The sequence below is a fragment of the Primulina tabacum genome, chromosome 11 (genome assembly GCF_025594145.1).
Source record: "Primulina tabacum isolate GXHZ01 chromosome 11, ASM2559414v2, whole genome shotgun sequence".
Lineage (NCBI taxonomy): Eukaryota > Viridiplantae > Streptophyta > Magnoliopsida > Lamiales > Gesneriaceae > Primulina > Primulina tabacum.
The window spans coordinates 9,285,225-9,300,097 of record NC_134560.1 but is presented as its reverse complement, the minus strand read 5'-3'; the positions used below and the strand labels follow the sequence as shown (position 1 = coordinate 9,300,097).

Genomic DNA, 14,873 nt, shown 5'->3' with positions numbered 1-14,873 from the left:
ATAGTGATGATAGTGACATAATGATCATTGTGCAAGTGTTGAGATAATTTTATTGGCAAGAGATTAAATGCTTTGGAAATTATTGATTGGAAATTTTTGAAGAAAAATAGCAAAAACATTGAAGACGAAATGATATGAATTTTTTTATATTGAAATTCTTTAGTTTTGGTAATAACAAATAATATTAAATTCTTTCAAGAAGTCATCCTAAACTCAGGCTACATGATCTGCTTAAGCTCAAGCTGCTATCAAGAATCCACATGGATTACTTAAGTGTGTCATAGCTGCAGTTGGTCTGCGGCTGGTATGACTTTACATCAAGTCATTCTTTCTACCTACCAATTAGACAAGACAAAAATCAATTGATCAATCATGCACATTAACTGATATCAGTGAGTCGAGAATATCTTCTAATAAGACAAAGATATGCGTTGACTCTTTTCTCTTGAATCAAATTTATCAGAGTCGTTAATTGTCATATTTGGATATGTGCTAAGATAACTTAATTGCGGCATACTATGAAGAGAAATGAGAGAAAAGATTTGTTACTTTTATGTCCGTTACATGTACAAGTTTAAAGTTGAAATATATTTGCACGTTGGAAGAGTCCAAGTACTTAAAAGCAAAATCCATCACCAAAAGGGGTGAACAACAAGAGAATAGCGAGATTTCAAGAACTCATATCTTACAATCATCAAACTGCTCAAGCTACCACACGTTTCAAACAACACTTGATCATCTAGGATCATCATGTGCTACACAATGCCTCAAGTAGTTCTCTCTAAGCTATCTGTTAGAGTGTTGTGTTCTTTGTTGGATGGTAGGATTTGAAGACTTTTTCTTCACGATATCCCCATTAAAGCTTTGGTGTCACAGTCAATTAACATCCTTCGAAATATTTTTCATTTCCTTTCAAAAGACATATTATTGGTATTGTTGAAATAGATACTAGGAGTTTCAGTATATACAGTGAATAAGTCCTAACTGGCGTAAGTTGTCACAAAGTGTAAAACTAAAGTCTTTTTAAGAATTTCTTTTTTGTTAGAAAAAATGGAGACGTAAATGATTGTTCATTCGAACTTTCATAATCTTGTGTTATTTACCTTAAGATTCATATTATTTTCCAGTTGAATCTATTCATTCTTCTAACTGGTTAAAAGATCAAGCCAAATGAATATATTATATCACTAGGTGCAGCTGAGCTGACCACTTGGTCAGCTGCGTCTTGCTGATTTTGAAAAATAATAGCTAATAACTATTATTGTTAGCTCGACTTTTGCACAAAATTTTAAAAGAGTCTATTTACCCCCTTTTTAATTGTTTCTTCTATTGTAACAAAGTTTATGTTCGATAAATTTTGAATAATTTTTTATTATTTATTTATCATTTTTTAATAATATTATTTATTCATTTAGTATTTTTAGATTTTATTAAAATTTATTCATATTTAATTTTTTACGGTTATAATGATATTGATTGTCTAACCATTTGGTTAAATATATAGGTAATATACTGATACATTGATAATATGATCGATTAGAGAATAATCATTGAGCTACAATATTTTGGTTCTTGAAATATTGAATACCGATAAATTAAATCAAATTTGATTTTCAAGCCAAGCAGAAAATACTCAGTATAATCTTTTGTAAAAACTAATTAAAAATTTTGGTAGAGTATTTAAAAGATATGCGAGTTGAATGTTAAAAAAGTTTGGTTGGAGTATTTTATCAAACACTTGTTATGCAATATTTTGAAATTTGAAGAACACATAAAATACTTTAACACTGCATCTTAAGAACAGTAGCAAGTAAATAAATGCAATAAATAAATAGACACAAATTATGAAGGTTCAGAGATTAACAAATTGAACGTCATCCTTCTTCAACTAAGAGGATCTACTAGAAAATTTTGATTTATACAACTCTTTGCACAAACCATTTCGACTTAGGACTTATCTATTACCTGATCGAAATTCCTAGTACACTTTCGATTGTAGGTAGCAACCTCACAATAAATATAATGTTTAACTTCTCTTATGCCGAGACTACAAAAAAAAAAAATTTAATGTCTTTGTGTAAAACTCACTAATCTAAACTTTGAAGCTCAACTCTCATGTATATGGGTGAGCGATGATTTTTATAGTGTATGCATTTATGAAATGTATCTTCACACTAGGACTTGCTTTCATTCTAGTTAATTTTTCATGCAGGTTGTATATGTTTTGTATCCCCTTCAAAAATTTGTATTTGATCTTCAAGATGTATTATAAGCTTCAAGAATGATATATACGTTAAACATAAGAATATGACTGTTTGGGAAGACTATGGACAAGTTTCTGACATTAAAACGGTCATTTTGCCTTGCTGAATGCTTTCTTGAGCCTGATTGATCCTCTGTCAGTTAAGCTCGTCAGCTAGACTGATCATTCAGTTGAGCTCATCAGCTATACTTAATCAAACTGATGAGATCTACTGAAATCGGCCTATATTGAAATAGTAGTTTCATCGTCATTTAATAGCATCTTAAACTTCGATTCAGACTTCGACTTCTGAATATGATCCGTAGATAATCATATTAGCTTCATAACTCATGTTGAATCGTTCCACTTGGAAAATTGAGCCGATCAAGCTGACCAAAGTACCGCAACTGGTCATCTCAACCGATTGTTGTTTTCGTTGTAATCAGTTTGATCTTGAAACCATCAGTTTGCTTAGATAATATTCGATTTAGCCCAATTGACGTGGAATACAAATTGTCCAAATTGAGTTTTCTGTTTTGTTTTGGCGTCTTGTAATTTTCATTTTCGAACTTTGAGATATCATCAAAATACTGAAGCTCGCCAGATTTTCAGTTTGGCTAAATTCAAGTTTCGGCTTTTATATTGAGTTAGCAACTTTACACTTGAGTAAATATATTAGAAACATAATAATAAGTTTTATCATCAAAATAAAGATTTTTATGGTTTCTAAACCCAACAATTCGTTATTAAATGTGGATATGTTGGTTTTTTTTTAATTTGTTATAATTTTTTTTCAATGAATTAGCTTACCTAACTAGGAACCGAGGTGGGTGGGCTGGGTCTAGGTTTTCCAACCTGCCAAATTTGAGGAAGGACCCATTTGATAGCTCTGACTGCATATTATGAAAACTCGATCATTTGTCATTTTTCTTTTTCCATAAAATTTTGTATATTTATTAATTTGTAAAAATGGTAAGTTATTAAATTGCCCTTAAATTAGCATCGATAAATATTTAGCAGGAGGAAACAAGTTAAAGTGATTTGGAAAACAAGAGATAAATTTGAAATAATTTGGAGATAATTACACTTTCGGTTCGGTAATTTGCATTTTTTCCACCTTTGGTCCTGTAACAATGAATTTGTATTTTTAGTCATGTATTTGAAATTCTTTCATTTTTTGGTCTTTTTTTGGCCGACATGGATTTTGACACGATTTTTTTGAAGAAAGATTTCATACGTGTCGTGATATTTTTAGAATATTATTTGGAAGGAAAATCGAAGGGCTCCGGTTAAAAAGATGACCAAAAATAAAAAAAAAAATACAAGTTATAATACTACAATTACAAAAAACATCATTAACCAGACAATAAATGAAACAAACATGCAAGTTACATAACTAAAAATGAAAATTCGTGTTAATGTGACCAAAAAAATAAAATAAAAAACATAAAATTACTTAACTAAAAATATAAATCTGTTGTTAACAGAATCAAAAGCGAAAAAAATACAAATTCCAAGATTTTAAAAAAAAAAAGTAAGTTTTCCAATAATTTGAAATGAAAGTCCGACATGATTTCAAATTTCAAACGCAAAATTTTGAAAGGCCTCCAAAGACAGACCAAATATAGTAATGGGCCCAATTATAAATAGTAGAAGCTCCTAAACTTTGGGCCCATTGTTTGTAACGGAATATAATCAATCACAGCCCAGTATCAAATTTGTGTGAGTTGTTCCTTCTAATTAAAGAAGATCACATGCACACCTATTTGTAAGTGTAACAAATAGCGAAAAAGAATGGCATAGTTCAAACTTTTAAAATCATATAACAGTTCAAACGTCACGAACTCTACAACAATCGTTAGTCCCTAACCAAAAATGACAGTATCATTTTCATAGTTGTACGAAGACACGATTTCGACTTGTTCAAATAATAACAAAAATGCAAAATTCGACTTGTTCTTTATTTCTCTGTTTTTTTCCCCTTCAAAATAGTTCATTTACAATAAATAAATGAGAAAAACATATATAAAAATTGAAATAAATTTTAAAAGGACCAAAAACCCAATAAACTAAAATATAAGGATTTAAATGAACCAAAAAATAAAATAAAAAACATTTTTCAATTTTGGAAAATGGGATCTTCGTAAATAATTTCATTCTCCAAAATAGTTCTTCATTGCTACAAACAGTCTTAAAATTAGAAATGTCATTTGAAGCATATGTTGGCCTAATATAATATAATTATTATAACTCAATTTTAATTTAATTTAGATGAAAACAAACAAAAAATTTTTTTTGCATGAATTACAAATTTTCTGTGTTCAAATAAATACAAAAGCCATTCTCCATGTGCCTCTGCCACACTCAACAACAGTACAACCATTTTCCTTTTTTTTAAAAAAAAATATTTTTTTAAAAAAATGAATAAATGTAATATTAAATAAGAATTTACATGCTTGGTGATTGAATAAATTCTTTATCGATTAGTTTTTTTTAAGATATTATATTAAGTGATAAAAACGCAAGAAGTGTTTTATTTCAAAAGACTTGTCTATTGGTGACGTAACTTTTTGAGTTTATAATACACAATATTTATTATTTTAATATACGAATAAAAGACATTTGTAACATTGCAGACTTCTTGAGAAGCCTACGTTCACGACACTTTATTCTAGACAGCTTTCAATCTCTTTTTTTTGTATTCAATGCATGCATCATGCACTTTAATTCAATCTATAATTTTTATCGTCGACATTGGTATAATGATAATATTTTTCTATGTCGTCTTTCTCATTATGTCGACTCTTAATGAAAAGACTAATATTATAAATCAAGAAATATTTCATCCCAAAAAATTATCTAGTGATATAAATTTCTAAAAATTTATAAATTACACTTTATTAATTTAAGTTTTTCAAATGACATACAATAAATACGTACAACAATGACAACTATATCATTAAGGTATGATTGCTTGAGGTGGGACCCGTTACACACCCATCGATGTTGTCTTGTCTCCTTACAGGTGGGACCCACCTGCCAAGTCCAGCATTTAATCTACCGAGAGCTTGGCCGTCGATTCTATAGATGAACGCAGGCCGTCGATCTCTCTTTGACTACGTTTCACTGACACGGAGTAATTACTAGTTTACTACCATTGGGGAACTATCACAACCACTATATACCCCGCTCTTGTAAGGTCACTTTTAACCTTATTACATATTTACATACATACATATATATATATATATATAAATATAAATAGTTATGATACAGTAATATTTATCGTTGATATTCATGTGAACATCGATCGGTTGAGATATCGTTCACTTAGTAAATGTATTAAAAGTTATATCATCGATGTTCATATGAGTTTATACGATGAGTGTTCAGTATATCAGAACTCATATATATATATATATATATATATATATATTAATATATATATATATATATTAATGTTATTGATAAAAAAGAACACGTTTTTTTGGTCTTTTAGCGTTTAAATTAAATGATTTGATTTTGGCGAAAAATTTGAAGGACTGATTTCAAATTGTTGGATGAAATGAGAATTTGAAATCCATGATTACAAATAGAAAAACGACTAGTTGAAAATTCTATATTTAAAAAGAACAAATAATATAAAATTAATTTGGCGAAATATAATAAATATAAATGAAACAAAACATAGTGAAAGGTCATATATCAGAAACTGTGACTACGAGCAAGTGAAAGGTCATAATAATATATAATAGGAGGAGTATTTTATTACCTGTTTGGACATTTTTAATATTAAAAAAATATATTAAATATTAATTATTTTTTATAATTATTTTATTTTTAAAAAAAAAAAACTGCTTAAATAAATTCACTAACTCAGACCAACCAATCAATAAATTGAATGCTGTATATATAAACTTGGGGAAGTCTTTGTCATAATTTAGAGATTTGTGATATAAATATCAGTAAATCTGAATAAATTGACATACTTTTAGACAAGACAACATCACTTTAGGGAGGATCAAACAATAGGAAGAGTCTTTGTATTCATATAAAACTTCATCTTCTTTGTATGTAATTATTATTTTTTACTTATTATTTAAATAATAATGATGCAATTATATTAAATATATTATTTTGTATAGATAATGTGTCAATATGTGATTTTTTTTAAAAGTTAATATTATGATAGTTATGATTAAATTATAAATTTACTAAAATAAACTTTCACGATTTTTTATTAAATGAAAATTATTGTTTTTAAAGTTAAAAAGGGACGTAACACTAATGACCTCAACCTTTATATATAATGTATAGTTGAGCAATGACTATACAAAAAATGAATGATAATCTCGTTATCTATTTCGATTTTCTTACACCCGAGTATAATTCGATTGAAAGATAAATAGATGTGAGAATTTTCTTTAATTCAAAAAATGATGTTTTTTGGTTTTAAAGTTTGTATTAATAAATTCAAATAACATATACTATATATATATATATATATGCTAATAAATATTTAGTAAAAAGACAAAAACATGTCACGCAAATTAATACAAAATTTACAAGTTTGATTACCAATCGTACATTTATTATTTAATTTAAAGTACTTTTCAAACATTTGAAATTTAAAAAATCAAAAGAATTTTGTTAAAGAAGTACCAAACATATATTAGAGACAAATCTTAATGTTTAGCGTTTAGTGTTCACGTGCCATAGATAGAGAGTGGGGGAATCTGTGGTCTCGTTATTCGGGTAAATGGATTTGGTTTTCCGGATCCTCCGCGGGCGCTGACAACTCGGGTGAAACCATTTGTTCTTAATTTACTGTATTTTGCTAATTTCAAGTGTTTCTGTTTATTTATTATTATTTGATGATTTCTATATCCAAACAAGGCCTTTTGTCCTCACGGCTTGAAAAGTTCTTGAAATTAAAAATGTTTATTATATTGATATTTTATGAGGATATTTTTCTTTATAATTTTGTTCTCAAGTTGTGTAAAAACATCATTTTTAAAATAATATTTATCTAACAAGATTATCAGTTTTTGAATCCGTAACGACGTTTTGTTGTTATATTATGAAAAATCGGTAAGTATATATTAATTAGAATAAAAGCTTGTTGTATTTAAAATCTAATAATGAAATCATAACTCTTAAAAAAAACTTCGTATATCCCTTCCAATTTCAATATCAAGGTAGGTCAATTTTTATTTGTAAAGTATAATTTCGAATAATCGAGTAATCTTAAATTATTTTTGTAATTATAATAAATTATGTATCGTATAATAAGAGATGTGTTAGATTTTAAACACTTAGTTTTGTTGATTACTAGGAATTGTCAAGATATAAATCCTTTTTATGTATCTGATGGGGCAAAACGGTTTGTTTCATCCTACCCGTGCAGGCAGTGCCTGCAGGGGCAATGAACGGTCCGGATCACTCCACATGAGTGATCCGAGCCCACCTCCACCGCATTGTTATCTCGCACCGGATTCATTGAGATGGATAATAGATATGTCTAGCCGGACAATCCATAATCCCACCACACAATGTCTAGTTGGTGCAAAGTTTTTAGAGCAATTTGTCTTCGAGCTGAACTTCACGAAGTTCAAAGCGATTTCACCTAACAGTCCATTATTCTCATTAAATATTTTTAATTTACTAATCATGAACATAAGACAAGTTCATCAAAAGATCATAATGTCTCTCAATAAGATAGAGAATTGTTATACAGTCTTCTCTCCTTCATATCAACTTTTCAAAATCGTTACTTTTCATATTTTTCAAGGGTCCAATATTCATTTAATGCAATATACGTTGTAAAGAAGCTAGTAATGACATAAACAAAGATACTTTTGCATCAGAAAAATAAAAGTTGAACGTTACTAAGAATTTGAACGTTACAGACATTTCAACTATAAAAAGAGAGTGATTTGCAAGCGTTGAAGAACACACGTTTATCAAGAGCTCTCTTAGCAAGAATCATTTGAAACTTTCAAGCATTCTTCTTATCAAGATTCCATGCACAGTTATTTGGTATATCATCAAGCCGCTCTCAAGCCCTAGCTTTCAAGTTTCATCATATCTTTGAGAATCAAGCTGGGCGACTTACAACTTCTCAATTTGTTCTTTGAAGTCTAATTGCCAAGAGTCATTAAACATTGAATTAAAGGATTCATGTAGTTGGAGTTGTATTATTTGTGGAGTTGTACTAAGAGTTTCAATTTAAGTAAGATATAAGTTATAAATTGAAGTTTCTTGTAACAAAGTTGTATAAACCTAAAGAATTCTAGTGAATTTATTCCTAAGTGGAAGAAAGTAAAACATAGAAAATTGAACCTTCAAACTTCCATAAAAACATTTGTGATATTTACTTTTATGCATTTTATACATTCCGATTTAACTTGTTACAACTTAAGTTACTTGAATATATTTATCACTAGATCTAGTCGGACCCTCTCCCACTTTGAAAACCTTTCTAGTCAGATCATATCATAATTTTATCTTAAATTTATTATTTTTTTCATCGGAGTGTCGACGTGACATCAAATACATAAAAATTGTATGTGGCTATGTCAGAATTTTCGGGAGACGTGTAGTCAATTTTCGTTGTCACGTCATTATTTTATGGTGTCATGTCATCACTTCAATAAAAAAACTAAATCGAAAAAAATTACTTGACCAAGATCATAAATTAACTAACAATACGACAAAAATAAAAAGCAAAAACTTAAATTTTCTTTTAATATAATTGATTTTAAAGACAGAGCAAACAATATCCTCGTCCAAAATTCAAGATATCATTTATGTAAATTGAATGGAATCTCGTCTCCGAAATCAAATCACTTAATCCAAATTCCAAACACATTCTACACAATTTTGCTTGATCAAATGTTGAGAAAAAAATGTAACATTTTTATACTAAATAGAATATTCAAAATTTTAACTTCAAAACGAGTAGGGTACTAGACCCTCTCTTTACCACAAGCCACAAGAAACCTCCATATGGGTTGAGACCCTTACTTTATCTATCAAAACGAGTAGGGTACTAGACCCTTACTTTATCTATCAAATTAAAATTTGAAACATGTTTTAAAATAGAACTAATTCGTACATCACACAAAACGTACATGAAAACAATTTTATTTTGTTTTTATGAATTGATCGAGGAGTTTGTTATCGTTAAGTTTTGAACTTGGTATCATCTCGTCTTGAATTGAGGACTTTGATGTCAGATGAACTACAATATTTGCACGTGAAAGTAAAATATCAGATAACTAGAAATTATAATTCCGCTTAATATCTAAGATTAAACCGTATTTTAAAGTAGATCATGGAAATGCAAGAATTAAGGCCTTTCTTTATTCACGTTACGAAATAAAAATTGCCCATCAAGCTTGCGAGGTGTAATCTCCACCCACCCACCCTATCACACCACTCTTCAATGCAATTCCGAAAACTCTCTCCTATAAATCAACTGGTTTTGGTCTAGGGTTTGCATTACACTAGGGAAATATGACAATCCCATCTCATTCTTCTTCTTCTCTTCCTCTCTCGTAAAGCCTCGAAGGCTGCTTTGTTTTCAGAGCAGAACTACTGCCTGCCTACTAGCTGTAGAACAGATACGAGATGAAGCCTTTGTGGGGGATGTTGTCTGGCTCGACGCAATCACATGTATATATTTTGTTTTAATTTGCTGTTATCCTTCATGAATATTGATGTGACAGTGATTAGAATTCATGTGAAGGCTTCGGACCAGGCTTCATTCCTCTCAAATTCCCTTCATTTCATATCCCCAACACTTACAAAATCTCTTTCAAGGTATATGTAAAGCCTTTTTCAGTTCTTTCTCATCTTCTTCCATTCTTTTGAGATCCGTTTTCCTCTATGAAGAGGTTTGTCCTTTCTTGGATCTGTGAAATATGGTCATTTCCTTTAAAGGGTTTTCTTGGATTTTGTTTTCTTGGGCAAATTAAAGCTCCTAGAGTTTAGGCCTAAATGTTTCTCCAGCTGACCTTAATTGATTTATTATGTAATAATAGTGTGTGGGTTTCTTTCTTACCTTTTTCTTTTCTTTTGTCTGTTTGAAGAAAATCTTTCAAGTTTTTGGTTGGACTTTGTTTTCTTGCATAAAACCCCTCTAGATTTTAACACTAAAAATGTCGGAGATCTATAAGACATCATTTTCTTTGAAGGGTTTTCCTTCGATTTGTTTTCTTGCACAAGAATCCCAACCTGAAATGGAATTCCAGTTCAAATGATAGTGCAATCATAGTGTGTGTGTGTGTGTTCTGATAATGGTGAACGGATCTGACTTGGACAATTTTTGTTTCTTTGTCTCTTTTTATTTAAATTAAATTTCACCCTATATATATATATATATATAGATTCACATATAAGTTTAAGTGGCCAAGATTAATGATTAGATACAGATTAGATTACTTCAAAAAAAGGGATCTAATTTCTAATAATGACTCCTTGGAATCACACACAGAGACACATACTTTTTGACATGAAAGTCTGTGTTTTCAAACAGTTTGCTGGCAAATAGGGTAATCTAGCTAGGGCTGAAAAAAATATTTACATATTCTTGAATGTATAGATACATATAGATAAAGCCTGTTGACTCTTCAATTCACCTATTTTTTTTTTTTTACTTTCTTTTTTTCCCTGTCTCTCTCACACTTACAAACTCAGACAAAAAATGACACCCACAAAACACGGATGTACAGCTTGGATCAGTTGATCAAGTGCTGAAAGAATCCCAATTTATTTTTTTTTTTTTTTTGAAGAATCTGGAGTTCTTGTTTGGATGTTTAAAAGACCGTTTAGATATCAATATTTTTGTTTAATCTTAGATCTAGCAATTCAACAGCGTATCGAACCATTTGTATTTCTTGGATCGTTGACCATTAGAGATAAGATGATAAATCATCCGTCTTCGGTCAGCGAAAAGGATGTATCTAACATAAATGGAGTGAAACTAAAATATGAAAAAGTACAGGAATGGATTTCATTTTCGTTTGTGTGTGTCCATGAACAAATTTTAAGGAGGAGATGTAAACTTTGTTTAGTACATTTTTGTTGTTAGTTTGAGATATGTGGACAAATATACCTGACTTATGATGCCAGAATCTTGATAACAAGCATGTGAAGTTGGCTGGATAAGATGGAATATTTGGTGTACAAATCAACAAACTAACAAGCGAGAAAAAAATTCATTTCTTTTGGTTTAATATTTTTATGAACAATTACTAAAACAACATATTTTTAACAAAATAAGAGGATATACAAACCAACACATTCTCGGACGAGTCTGTCACACAAAATTGGCTTAATGTGGTTTACCTGACTAATGTAATTTGCAGAGTTCCGGAAGCGAGGCCTAATGATGTGCTTAGAAATCAATGGATTAAAGCAAAGTCCTAAATTTCTTATGTATGATATTTTCTTATGTGCGCTTCACATGTATTAAATTACATTTCACGAAAAATTCTCGAATTATAAAATTCATTTAATCCTTATTTTCCTAATTAAACATGAACAATGAGAGAAAAAAAAGTTACATAATGACAAATGTACCCTCACAATACCAAAAAAAATTAACTTTTAAGTTACAGAACTTGCTTTTAAATTCTTAAATTCAAGGATTAGTACTTCATATTCAGTCTAGAGAAAAAATAAAAATAAAAAGTAAAAATTACGGGTCGACATATATTTTCATGAATGAAAATCAGTACAAAACAATGAAAATATTGTACAATATATGACATTTGAATACCAACTATTTTATATCTGATATAAAAAGATAAGATTTTGAGTATAAAATTGGAGCAATTATATTAATATTAACACTTACTACACTTGTTTGAATACTAAAAACTCATATATTACTATCAGATCTGAAACATTTGCTACTCAAATATAATATATTATTACCATATTTGCAATATTTTGTACAAATTTTAATCCAAGAAAAGACATAGGTCACTAATACCAATACTTATTGTACATGTTTGTACACTCAAAAATAATATATTAGTATCCTTTCTAAAATATTTGATACTCAAATATCAAATATTAGTACTACATTTTCAACATTTTGCATCATTTTCATCCGAGAAAAGACATGTGTATTTAATATCAATATTCGTTATACGTGTTTTGGCAATCAAAAATCTTATATTAGTACCAGATGTGAGAGCCCAAAAGTCTAAAGGACCCAAACCAGCCCAATTGGATTAAGTTAAAATAATATATAATTAAGTTAAAAAAAAACGAGAATCTTCATTTTCTCTCTCTCCTCTGCCGAAACATTTCATTCTTTGTCAAACAATTTTCTTCCGCCTTTGACCGCCCGTAACTCCACCGTCGGTCATCGATTTTCGAAAATAAGCATAGTTTCGGAATCCTCTCGATGAGAGCTATCCATTGATACCACCCTTGCTAAGAAAAATCGCGATTCCCGTAAACCCGTCGGAGACCGCCGCCTAATTTCGCCGGAAAATCGGGAGGAAACATTAGATTCTGTTGTTTAAAGCTCGAATTCGAAGCATAGAACAAGATTCGAAACTTTCAGAGGTATAATTCAGATTTTAGGGTTTCGAATTTTGGGTATTTTGATTTATTTGAGTTCCAACAATTAATTATTGGGTTATTGTTGTAGGTTCCGGAATTGTGCAAGTTGGAGGTATAATCTGGTGAACCTAGAATTTATCGCAGTCGCATAAATATTAGTTTAGCGTCATTTAAAGCTAAAAAAGAATATTTTGCGACGATAAAATAGAAATAATTGATTTTAGGTATTTTAGTCGAATATTGATAATTTAGAAATTTAAAATGCCTAAATTGTTGAAATTGGATTTTTAGTGAATTTAAATGGTTCTGAAATTTTTATATGATGATAAGACCATTTAAATTAATATTCAGGTGATTTGTCTGAGTTAGCATTTACCGGAATTTCTTGAGGATTTAAGATATTTTGTGGTAAATTAAAATCAGTTGAGGTACGCATGAACTGTTTTATTATGACGTCTATATGATGTGAAATGACGTTAAGTATTTTGTAATGAGTTGTGGCGTGCCTTATGTGTTTCTGTGAATACGTGATTGCATTCACGCATTTATTTGAGTTGATACTATTGTGGCATAGCATTTCGAGCCTTGTCTCCTTTGATTGCTATTGATATTGATCTATCGAGTTGTTGCGTCATCGATGGAGTGGGTGGGTAGGATTAGCACTCCTGGTGACTTGCATGAGGGCTGAGCGGGTCGCTCCCGTACCCTCGATGCTACGTGCATGGATGAGCGACGGCATGATATTACGTTGCTGCAGTCCTGGCACGGGTGGCCACTGTTACTGTTGCTGATGCGTTTCATTTGGACTCCGCTTTGGTATCCATTATTTTGTTGTTACCGACACGCATTGCATTGCATTTCATTGCATTTTACTTGATTTTATTTCATGTCAGTTATATTTGTCGTAATATTACTTGTTCGTCGTACTGGGGCCCGACCCCTCGTTTCTTTTTATGCTGTGGTTGTTTTTGATGCCATAGCAGGTTATCCAGGAGGATTTGACGCGTCTGGTGGAGCGTCAGGTAGTGGTGTCCAGTCGTCGAGTCACGTTTGAGAGTTCCCAGATATATATATACTATATTATGGAGTTATACATTTACCGGGAAGATGCCTCGTGTAGCTGTACTGTTATTTTTACGATGTTTTGTATTGATAGTTGTGTGATCGAGCCTTGCCGGCTCTATATGTGTTTAGTCCTGGCCAGTGCGGCTATAGGGTTGTGAATTGATGTTATGACTTTATTTCGAGTATATAAATGTTGTTTGTGTTGTTTGGAAATTTTTGGGATGTCCTACTTACGGGAAGGTTATGTCGAAATTTCTATTGGCCCAAAAGGAAAATTTTTAATCGCTTTCGCTGTTTACATTAATAAATCCTAGTTGTTTTGTCATTAAAGATTAATCAGGAGCACGGGTCCCCACACCAGATCTGAAAATTTGGTACTCAAATATCATATATCAGTATCATATTTTTAAAGTTTTGTACCATTTTTTATCCGAGAAAAAAAAAGTAATTCCAAAGAGTTCATAAACATTTTTTAGTGGATCAGAGAGCACAAACACGTATTTTCTCTGACAGAGACTGACACGAAATAAAATTATGTTGTTAGAGATATATTTATCATTTCTCCATATTTTTTTCCCAAAATCATAATTTTAATTTTCCCCAAAACAATGGAGTCGCCTTTCAAAATTTATCATCGCCCCCTAACGAAACTCGATTTCAAAGGATGAACATAATTCGATGGAATGACAACCAAGGGTGATTACTGATTATACATAATTTGAAAAGAGTGGGAAACCAATAACTTCAGAAACAAAATTCATAAAATTTGAAATTTTTTCCCCTTGATAGAGAACTGTTCGAGTCACCATTTAACATAGAATAAATACAGTGCAAACCTAAAGGAATAGAAAAAAGTCATTCAAAAACTAAAGGACTTAGCTAGGTTGTTTATTGATTATACTTTATAACTAGTACTAGCAACCGAAAAATAATAACTGATAAACACAACATATCAAATCAGAAGACTAAGATCGTAAATTGATCG

At 30.4% G+C, this 14,873-nt stretch overlaps 1 long non-coding RNA gene across 1 annotated transcript; it reads left to right on the top strand.

Moving 5' to 3' along the window:
* Nucleotides 1–13,216: 13,216 nt before the first annotated feature.
* LOC142519307 (uncharacterized) lies at nt 13,217–14,090 on the top strand. The gene is made up of 2 exons (XR_012813753.1): nt 13,217–13,251; nt 13,807–14,090. It is a non-coding gene; the product is annotated as an uncharacterized LOC142519307 (long non-coding RNA).
* Nucleotides 14,091–14,873: the final 783 nt, after the last annotated feature.